General features: G+C 36.5%; 1 long non-coding RNA gene and 1 other non-coding gene across 6 annotated transcripts in view; both read left to right on the forward strand.

Moving 5' to 3' along the window:
* Positions 1-1919: 1919 nt before the first annotated feature.
* Positions 1920-9205, forward strand: part of LOC108951672 (uncharacterized) — a 9668-nt gene continuing 2382 nt past the window's right edge. Inside the window, exons 1-6 of one of the 5 annotated variants that reach the window (XR_010502101.1) lie at positions 1920-3360; positions 3490-4263; positions 4834-5406; positions 5498-5590; positions 5764-5978; positions 7719-7806. This is a non-coding gene — a long non-coding RNA (uncharacterized LOC108951672). The other 4 variants (XR_010502100.1, XR_010502103.1, XR_010502104.1 and 1 more) reach the window with 4 other exon arrangements.
* On the forward strand, positions 3478-3580 carry LOC135653474 (U6 spliceosomal RNA). Its single transcript, XR_010502436.1, has one exon. It is a non-coding gene; the product is annotated as a U6 spliceosomal RNA (small nuclear RNA).

Here is a 9205-nt window from a genome sequence, read left to right on the forward strand (position 1 = left end):
TTAGTGCTTCTGACTGCCCTCCTTAGTTTGTTCATTTGGCTTGCTTATACCATTCAAATCAAGTGAATAGAAGCATAGGATCCCACAAAATAGGGAATATTGTAGTCTTGGACATACAATGTTCAAGACAAGTGTTGGGCGATACCATCGCCTGCAGGATTGACAACTAGCGGTGCCACTGCCCAATCTAGACGGTACCACCACTTGACAATCTGGGAGACTGTGTCTGAATGGTACCATCGCTAGTCTAGGTAGTACTACCACTTGACATTGGCAGTACCACCATCGGGTCTTCTGAAACTATATATTTCGTACGTTTCAGCTCATAGACGGTGGTAATACCAGACCCTAGGCCCAAATCAAGCCCGACTCAAGCCCAATGGGCCCTTAATTGAGTTAACATGGTTACACCTAAAGCTAACTCAATTTAGAACTAAACTACTTCGACCCAGATACACATGATTACAAGTATGAATTCTATATTGTTCGACATGTCATTGGTTTATCTGACGCTTCGTTCGAACCCTAGGTGCATCGTTCTCTCCTTCGGTGTATTGCCCGATCCATCGGCATGTTGACCTCCCATAACATCTAATCTCCTTAGCGCAATGCCCGATCATTTTAGCCCGATGCCTAAACTCATGGCACGAAGTCCTTCTATTAGCACGTCGATCGATCCTTTGGCCCAATGTCCAATCTTCTAATATGATCTATCCCGAGCCAACGTTTGATTCTCCTACTTCAATCGATTTATCTTTCCATGATCAAAGTTAGTCCTGTGTCACTCAAACGTTGATTGGATCATAACTTCATCAATTGATTTTATAATCAAATTTCGAGATTCAATGCTTCTTTTTGGTTTGATCTGCTTTTATGTTACTTCTTAGGTTCCCAATAAGGGTTTTCGCGTTTGTTGTTCTCAATCGGATTCACATATCTGATTATTTTTGCTAGTTTTTCTTTGATTACTTTCCATTTCTGAAACCCTAAGACCATTAACAGACTCTTGGATTTTTTTTTCCCAGTCATGGTTTCGATCCTTTGTTCGATCTTTTTCCGCCTTCTTTTTCCTTCAATTTTCTTTTTGTTTTTGTCTTTTCTTGGTTCTGATTTGATCTTCTTTTTATTTCTGGTTCTTATTTTTTGTTCGATTTTGCTTTTGCTTTGGTATTTCGTTTGGGGCTCTCAATCGGGTTCTTCTTTCTGATTTGATCTCGTTTTATATTTGTTCTTTGGTTCTCCATAGGAATTTTCCCCTTTGTTGTTCTCAGTCAGATTATTATTTTTGATTCGATTTTGTTTTAGTTTTATTTTTTTCTTGGATCTTCTTTCCGGTTCTTATTTTTTGACTCGATTTTGTTGTCGATCGGATTCGATTGTTGTTCTCGATCAGATTCTTCTTTTGCATTCTTCATATCTCAGGGTTCCGACACTGCCATCTTAGTTTTGCTCGTTTAGCTTGCTCATATTGCTTTAACCTAGTTTTAAGAATTGGAAAATTCCACAAGATAGGAAAGTGTTGGACGTTCGACTGTATGAATAGATGGTAACAGCTCTATTCTAACTTTCTCCTTATAATAAATATGTAGGACAAGATATTACTCTTGTCTCCACTAATGTAACCTAATTGAAACTTTTACTTTAGAGCAGCGGAACGGATTCCTTTTGAACATACATAGTTTATTGTGATGAGTTCACAGCAAAGACAATGTATGTGTGTATAAATGCTGTTGCAAGTGAATAAATGTAAGGCAAACGATTTTGGTTATTACACATATATCTAATATTAGTTTGATACATGCTGTTGATCTGTTAATCACTAGCTTTCTTTTTTATTTTGCTCATCAATATTTTTTTCTCAATTTATCTTTGGCTAGCTTTACTTGCTCTTTTTCGTCTAACATTATCTGTTTCAGCATTTGGTCCTTTTTTTTTTTATTTCGATCTTTACAGCATAGTTTTAACAAAATACATCCCTACAGCAATGGAGAGGTACCCTTCGAATTAGTTAGATATGTGTTGTTTTGCCTACTCATCTGTCTACATAATTGAAGTATCTTGATTATTTGTTAAGAAGTGATTTTACATACGAAGTTTGTATTCACACAATCATGACCCAAAGAGAGCAAATATTTATGTTCATTCGAAATTTATTTTCTTCCTTCCTGTGTTGACCTATTTCCATTTCTCAACTATGATATTGTAGTCTCGAAGTGCTTCACCACATTATTTGAGAACTGTGTCTTACAAACTGGGATTTTCTACTGCAGAAGTAGCTGATGTGGAGCTCAAACTTTAGGTGGTGCCTAATCATAAACTAGGATTTTCTGAAGCTACTGTCTGGCCTGTGATTCAACATAAAAAATATGTATCATGTATTTTGGTACCACAAATATTTTGTACTTCTACCGAGTGATGTCGGAGATATTTGGGCCACAACAGTCCATGATTGAATTTTGCAACTCGCATTATTTTCTTATTTAACAGCACCGGTGCTTTTTATTATTAATACACGATTTTTAATCTATTTGTTGCCTTGGGTTGTGTCAAGAAAAATTGACTTCCTTGCTTTACAACTATAACTAGATTGTTCAGGAGACAATTTTTGACTAGCCAATTGATCATGCTAAATTATCTTATTATTGGACATGCTTTTTTGTGTTTAATAGTATTGCTTTAGTGCATGAACCAGTTAATCATCTATTCTTGATTTTGTTTTATTCTATAGGACAACCAATTATTTTATTCTCTCTAATTTTTTTTTTACGAGCTTTAAGAATAAAATTGGCACATTCTTTTGGTATCTTAACTGTTTCTTCTTTTTCTTATACTAACTTTATGATAGCTAATTAATTATCTAACTGGTCTACTAGTTTATTGAAACTAGTCACAGTAACTTTGTTTTACTAGCCGCAAAAATGATGTGTTTTACTTCACTAGATAAGATTTAAACATGGGTGCAGACCTCTTTACCTGTCTAAATATTAAGGTTTCTCTTTGCCTGCCTAAATATTAAAGATTCAAGTCAATTGAGGATAATCCATCTTTTTGCAAGCCAATATATGACTATGCTGTTTCTATAGAATGCTTAGACATACTTTTCCTGTAAACTTGGGAGGCGGGTCGGAGCAGTGAAGCTGGTAGATGATTCGAGAATATAACTAGTGTGCTGCATTTGAACCGACGAATAATTATTGCATTGGGGTTCTCGTAAGAAGAAACAAGATAGAGAGAGCACTATCGGTTTTGATAAGAGTTTATTAGCAGCATAATGGCGTTGTGATGGCTGCTGAAGAAGAAGGGAGTTATTAGCAGCAAAGACTTGGGTGGGGTGGGTGGTGCAGAAGAAAGCTTGGGTCGGTGGGTGAAATTTAATTATTTTCAATTTAAATATAGTTATTAGCAAGGTTTAGTCCCACATCGTAATTATTTTCAAGCTAACATCTTTTTATCAATCCGTCGATCGGCAACGCTGTTGTCTCTTCGAAGACATCCGATAAAATTGGAATGATACAGAGAAGATTAGCATGGCCCCTGCGCAAGGATGACACGCACAAATCGAGAAATGGTCAAAATGTTTTTTCCGATTCGCGTTCTCTTGTTCTTGATTTGATTTCCTATCCTTTTGCCCTTCCTTCTCTGATTTGATTTCCCAGCCTCCCCTCTTCCTGGTTCTTCTGATTCGATTTTTGTTTTTGGTTTCTTTCTTATTGGCTGCTACAATCTGGTTCTTTATGATTTAGGGTTTTGTGCTCCGTTTTTTCCCAAATCGAGTCGACTCGCTTTCATTTTTGGTTTCTTATTGGCTGTTAATCTGGTTCTTTAGGATTTAGGGTTCTGTGCTCCTTTTTCTCCCATTTGTGTTCTTATTTTGGTTTGTTTTCCATTTCTTTTTTCTTTTTTCTGCTGAATTTTTTCCTCGCTCTTAGTAGTGTTTTGTCTCCTTTGTGGTTTTTAATCAAGTTCTCGTTTCTATTTCTCTCTCTCTCTCGATTTGTTTTGATTCTTCTCCGGTTCTGGAAACCTGAGGACATGGATGGATGGACTTCTGAGTTCGCTTCGCTTTGGATCACAGCACCATTCTTTACTCGCATAATGAGCAACGTTATCAGTTACGGCGCCGGCTGAATTGTTTTTTATGTTATCGACGGATACTCTACTCTTCTTCTTGACTTGTTCGACTTCTGCACTCCCATGAATACATGCTTCTGGTCGAAGACGGCGTTATGTGTTGATGGTATTCGGACCTCTTTGTCAAACATTGTAAGATTTGGTTCCTTCGCTTTCCGTTTACTTAAAAGTTATACAGACATGATTCGTTTTTGCGTCTAACCATGTCTGGATTGGCCATCTCCTTCCAAACATATATGATTGTGTTGTATTTACAAGTAAAGAAAAAAAAAAATGTATATGTTGTCGAGACTGCCGAGCATAACATGATATATGCATAAACGACAAGTTCTGGATGATTTTATCTTTAGAAAACCTTTAATGATCTTGCATGAATATTTTCTTTCTTGTAAAGTAGAAACCCATTTTTTTGAAGACTTCGATGAATCATACACCTTAAGGTTTCCTTTCTGTAGCAGACAAGTATTGAATGACTGGCATCATAATTACGTCTGTTTGTATATATGATGAAGACCTGAATTAGTTGCTTCTGACTTTGCACTGGCTACACAAATAACTGTAAAAATGTCTAGTGTTCCTTTATTTTCATTTACTAATGTATTTTTTTTTTTATTTCGATTTGAAGTATCACCGATATCTTAACATGTGAAATTCTTGTGTATGGCCCAACTCCCATTTCTAACACCATATCTCTGTCGTCAGCAATATTGGCTCTGCTGTTGCCTATTGGAGAGGTAGCAGGTTCAGCACCAAGAAATGGTTTCCATCTGTGTGCCATTGACAACCTAGAAACTTCAACTCATAGGATGAAGATGAAGCATGACACGAGTGCCATGCCCTTAACGATCCATCATGAACTGAAAGGACGTGATAGCTTTTAACAATCTGATGGTCTTGATACATGTGAATTAAAGAGTTGCTCACAGCATTGTATGTCAACGGAAGAAAGTTGGAAGAGCGAAAAGAAGGCAGTTTGATCTATTCCATTGTCCAAATGGTTTCAAAATCAAGGAAGGTTTTCTCAAGCATTCTAGACAATATCTAGTAAAGTAAGGTGCTTAGATAAATCTTGCTGCATGCAACCAGTGTAGCTGTTGCGCTATCTTCTGCCAGCACAATGTCAGGACAGGCCAGTAAACAGAGCACTAGGTTGGCACAAGCTTCTAGTGGTCGGTCATCTCTGTTCCCTCGGTGTCTTGGCACTAGGACATGCCAATGAAACTGTGGGCTATATAACACGCTATGCTGCTCGGATTCAGCAACTTTAAACATAAGGTATCACAGCATCATTAGCACACTTTGCTGGATTGTTACTTGATAATCGTAAGAAGTAGGATCTTTTTTCATCATCATGTTATTTTTGCAGTTCAGTCCATGGATTGCTTCATGACTACATCCATTTTAACCATGATCTTTCACTGTATTTAGCTTATGCCAATCCTGACTATCACATATCAGAGTACGTACGATGTCAACTCTATCAAGAACTTTTGTTCCCTTAGCAAAATCTAGATTTCATTCGTGGCGTCCCAGCTATCTTCCTGTGACTATAGTTTTGGTTACCTTTTCGTATGTTGCCATTTAAATCTCCTTTCTCATCTTGATTGCAAGAGTTGATGTTGTTGTATCCAGGGTCTACGATTTGATCACATTAGCCAGAAGAGCCTCTCATCTTATACGTATGAAATGCCAGCACACTTGTGCCGACCATGCAGTGTCATGCATGTCGAAGAGCACTAATTGCATCATTTGATTCTGAAATTACACTCAATATTGGTTGCGGAATATACGAGGCAAAACTCTGTGCTACAGCATATCGACTGTTATTACTGTCAAGTGATTGGCAGGTATTCTTATTTTTCCAAAAGAAATTATTGTGTTTCATATTTTGAATCTTCCAAATAAATTTACGAGGTTTATCCATAGTATAACAATTAATTTTGTCTTTCACACATAAATTAAGTTTCCTATTTTGAAGTCTCAAAATAAATTAATCAGATTCTTCCATCGTATAACAATTAATTTGCTTTTGTACAACAAATGCATTGGGTAGCCTAATTATTAATTTTTATGATATGGAAGAATCTGATTAGTTTATTTATCTGCATTTATCGTGTCCTCTGTGTGATACTAAAATGACTCTGTTGATCGTCTTTTCTTTATCTGTGAATTTTCTAAATGATGTTGGCAGTACGAAAGAACGAGTCTGATCTCAAAAACTCTTGACTATGTTCATTGTTTAACAGGTATTACTCATTTCTACTTGTTGCCACAATTTTATGTTGGCTTAGTGTGAAACTCTTCAAGCAGGCCTGAGTTGTCTCCATCAGTTATAATGATTACCAACTCTGTGTCAAGATCAAGCAAACATTGTTTTGTGAAATCAAAGGACCAACCATTTGAAATTTTTTCTGGGGATAAAGTCTATTTATGTTATCGATGATTGGATTATGGTTTGAGGATTTGTTATTCCTTAGGTATTATTTGTTTTGGCCCATTGATAGTACCATTTTGCCACAAATGTCCTAGACTCTATAATATGGATTATTAGTTGCATGAGTATATTAGGGATATTTTAACCCATGGTTCATATGAGTTTACCTTTGGAAAAGATGGCTTAACAGGAATAAGGTGGACTTCTCATAAGCCACATGCTTTCTGGACTTTATCCAATATGACAGTAATGGTTTATCACCCAAATATATCATGATGTATTGTTCTTGTTAAGAATATTGCCGCACATCCAACAGTTTCTGACTGCTTAATTTCTGCACGTATTTGTTCATGTAAAGTGATTTGTTGCATCCAACCTGACTGACATTTCATCTGTTCAAAGTTTTGGCCCTTCTTTACCATATATTCTTCCATAAATCTCCCGGATGAGTGGATAAATTCTTAATAGGAAATGTGTTTGTATTTGGTAACATAGGATGATTGAGATTACTCCTTCATTTTGAATGCGCTTTCGCATGCATGGTCTGATGTTTGAGGGAGAATCTATTTTCTAGACATAATATTCACCCAAATATAGATAGTTTATTCTCTATAATAATTAGCAGAATGTATACCAATATAATTTTCTTTTAAGATTTCTTGTTTTTTAGTAGATTTAATTTTTATTCTGGACCCGTTGTTTTCGAACTCATTTGATCATCCCATGTTTTCGCAATAAAATTATAAGGTTCAAATAAAGTATATATCATTTTTTCTTGGAAAATGAAGTAACAAAGGGTTCGGTAGACCTGATCACAGTTTCAGAATTAATTGTTTGGATCTTGTAGAAAATGATTTCAGTTTCAGAATTAATGATTTCGGCTGTGGACGATCTCGATTATGGACTTCATGAGTATGAAACAAGAGTGAAGTACTACATCATGGATCATGAAACATATTTGTTTTTTTTTTTTTTTGAAAACATTTGAAAAACTCTATTATCTAACAAAACCTTTTTTCCTGAAATTTAAAAGGAGAATGCTTATGGTTCAATATGCTATTGCTTACCTTATCATTCTGCTTAGAATTGTAAATTAATGTGTTTGATTTAGAGAAATTGATGTTTGTTTTTGAAAATCTCTGTTATGTGACAGCACCTTTTTTTCTGGAATTTGAAAGGAAAATGATGCTTATTCCAGCTTCTTTTTGTCTAATCCAGCTTCATTCGATGAATAAGATTTGGTAAGTTTTACATTACATCTCCAATAGTTGTCAGCTTAATTGCATGACTCAGATAAGCTTCTTGCCTTGTGGTGGTAATTGCTCTCTCCTTAAATCATCATTTAGCCTCTCTCTCATAATTTAAATCCTGTGCATTTTCATGTATCAGTGCTTCTGAACTGCCCTCCTTAGTTTGTTCATTTGGCTCGCTTATACCATTCAAATCCAGTCCATAGAAGCATAGGATCCCACAAAATAGGGAACATTGTAGTCTTGGACATCCGGCTGGTAGGCAAAGATGGCTACAGCTATGGCTTCTCCAGAATTTAATGGTCTTTCCCTATATAATCACAAGGGTGGGATTATGGGACATGTCTCTATAGCTTCTCTCATATTTAGGATAAGATGTTCTTTTGTTTCACAACTATAAGCATATTCAGAATCTTAATTTAAAGTCATATCCTATTAGACATACATTATAGTGATGACTTCGGCAGTATCATATCTATGTATACCGATCAATTGTGCAAAAGTAAAAGACACAAATTTGATCATTGTGCGTGTATCCAATATTTGTTTGATACATGGAACTCATCCACCAGCTGCCAGCTTCCATCAGGATTGTATTATCAACAAATTATTCTCAATTATCATGGCAGCTTGTAGTTTTGCCTCTTTTCTGTCTACCATTACGTGTTTCAGTATTTGGATTCTTGTAATGGGGCCTTTATGCATAATTTGAACTAAGGATTTTAATTTCGAATGCTACCGGACGATATCAACCTGACAACGGCCTAGTTGCGGCGAGAGAAGAAGAAACGTCGAGGGAGAATCTCGACGCTTTTCAATTAAGCAGTGCCCTCCCTCGACGATCACGATCCAGGAGGTAACGGAGAGGTAACGGCTCGTCTTCTTCACCGCATTCTTTGTCAAAGGTCGGAGACGTTTGTGGCCTTCGTCGCGTTCTTCGCCAAAAGCCAAAGACATCTGAGGCCTTCGATGTCTTCGTCGAACGTCGCAGATGAGGAGAAGACCACTCGTCGTGTCGCGCTGAAGACCGAAGACGTCTGCGGCCTTTGATGTCTTCGTCAAACTCCGCAAACGAGAAGATCACGTCTTCTCCTTGTCTAACGCAACGGGGGGGTCACCTCCTTTTCTGGTTCTTTACCATATATTCTTCCATAAATCTCCCGTCTCCCGGATGAGTGGATAAATTCTTAATAGGAAATGTGTTTGTATTTGGTAACATAGGATGATTGAGATTACTCCTTCATTTTGAATGTGCATTCGCATGCATGGTCTGATGTTTGAGGGAGAATCTATTTTCTAGACATAATATTCACCCAAATATGGATAGTTCATTCTCTATAATAATTAGCGGAATGTATACCAATATAATTTTCTTTTAAGATTTCTTATT

Source organism: Musa acuminata, chromosome BXJ3-11 (genome assembly GCF_036884655.1).
Source record: "Musa acuminata AAA Group cultivar baxijiao chromosome BXJ3-11, Cavendish_Baxijiao_AAA, whole genome shotgun sequence".
NCBI classification, from domain to species: Eukaryota; Viridiplantae; Streptophyta; class Magnoliopsida; order Zingiberales; family Musaceae; genus Musa; species Musa acuminata.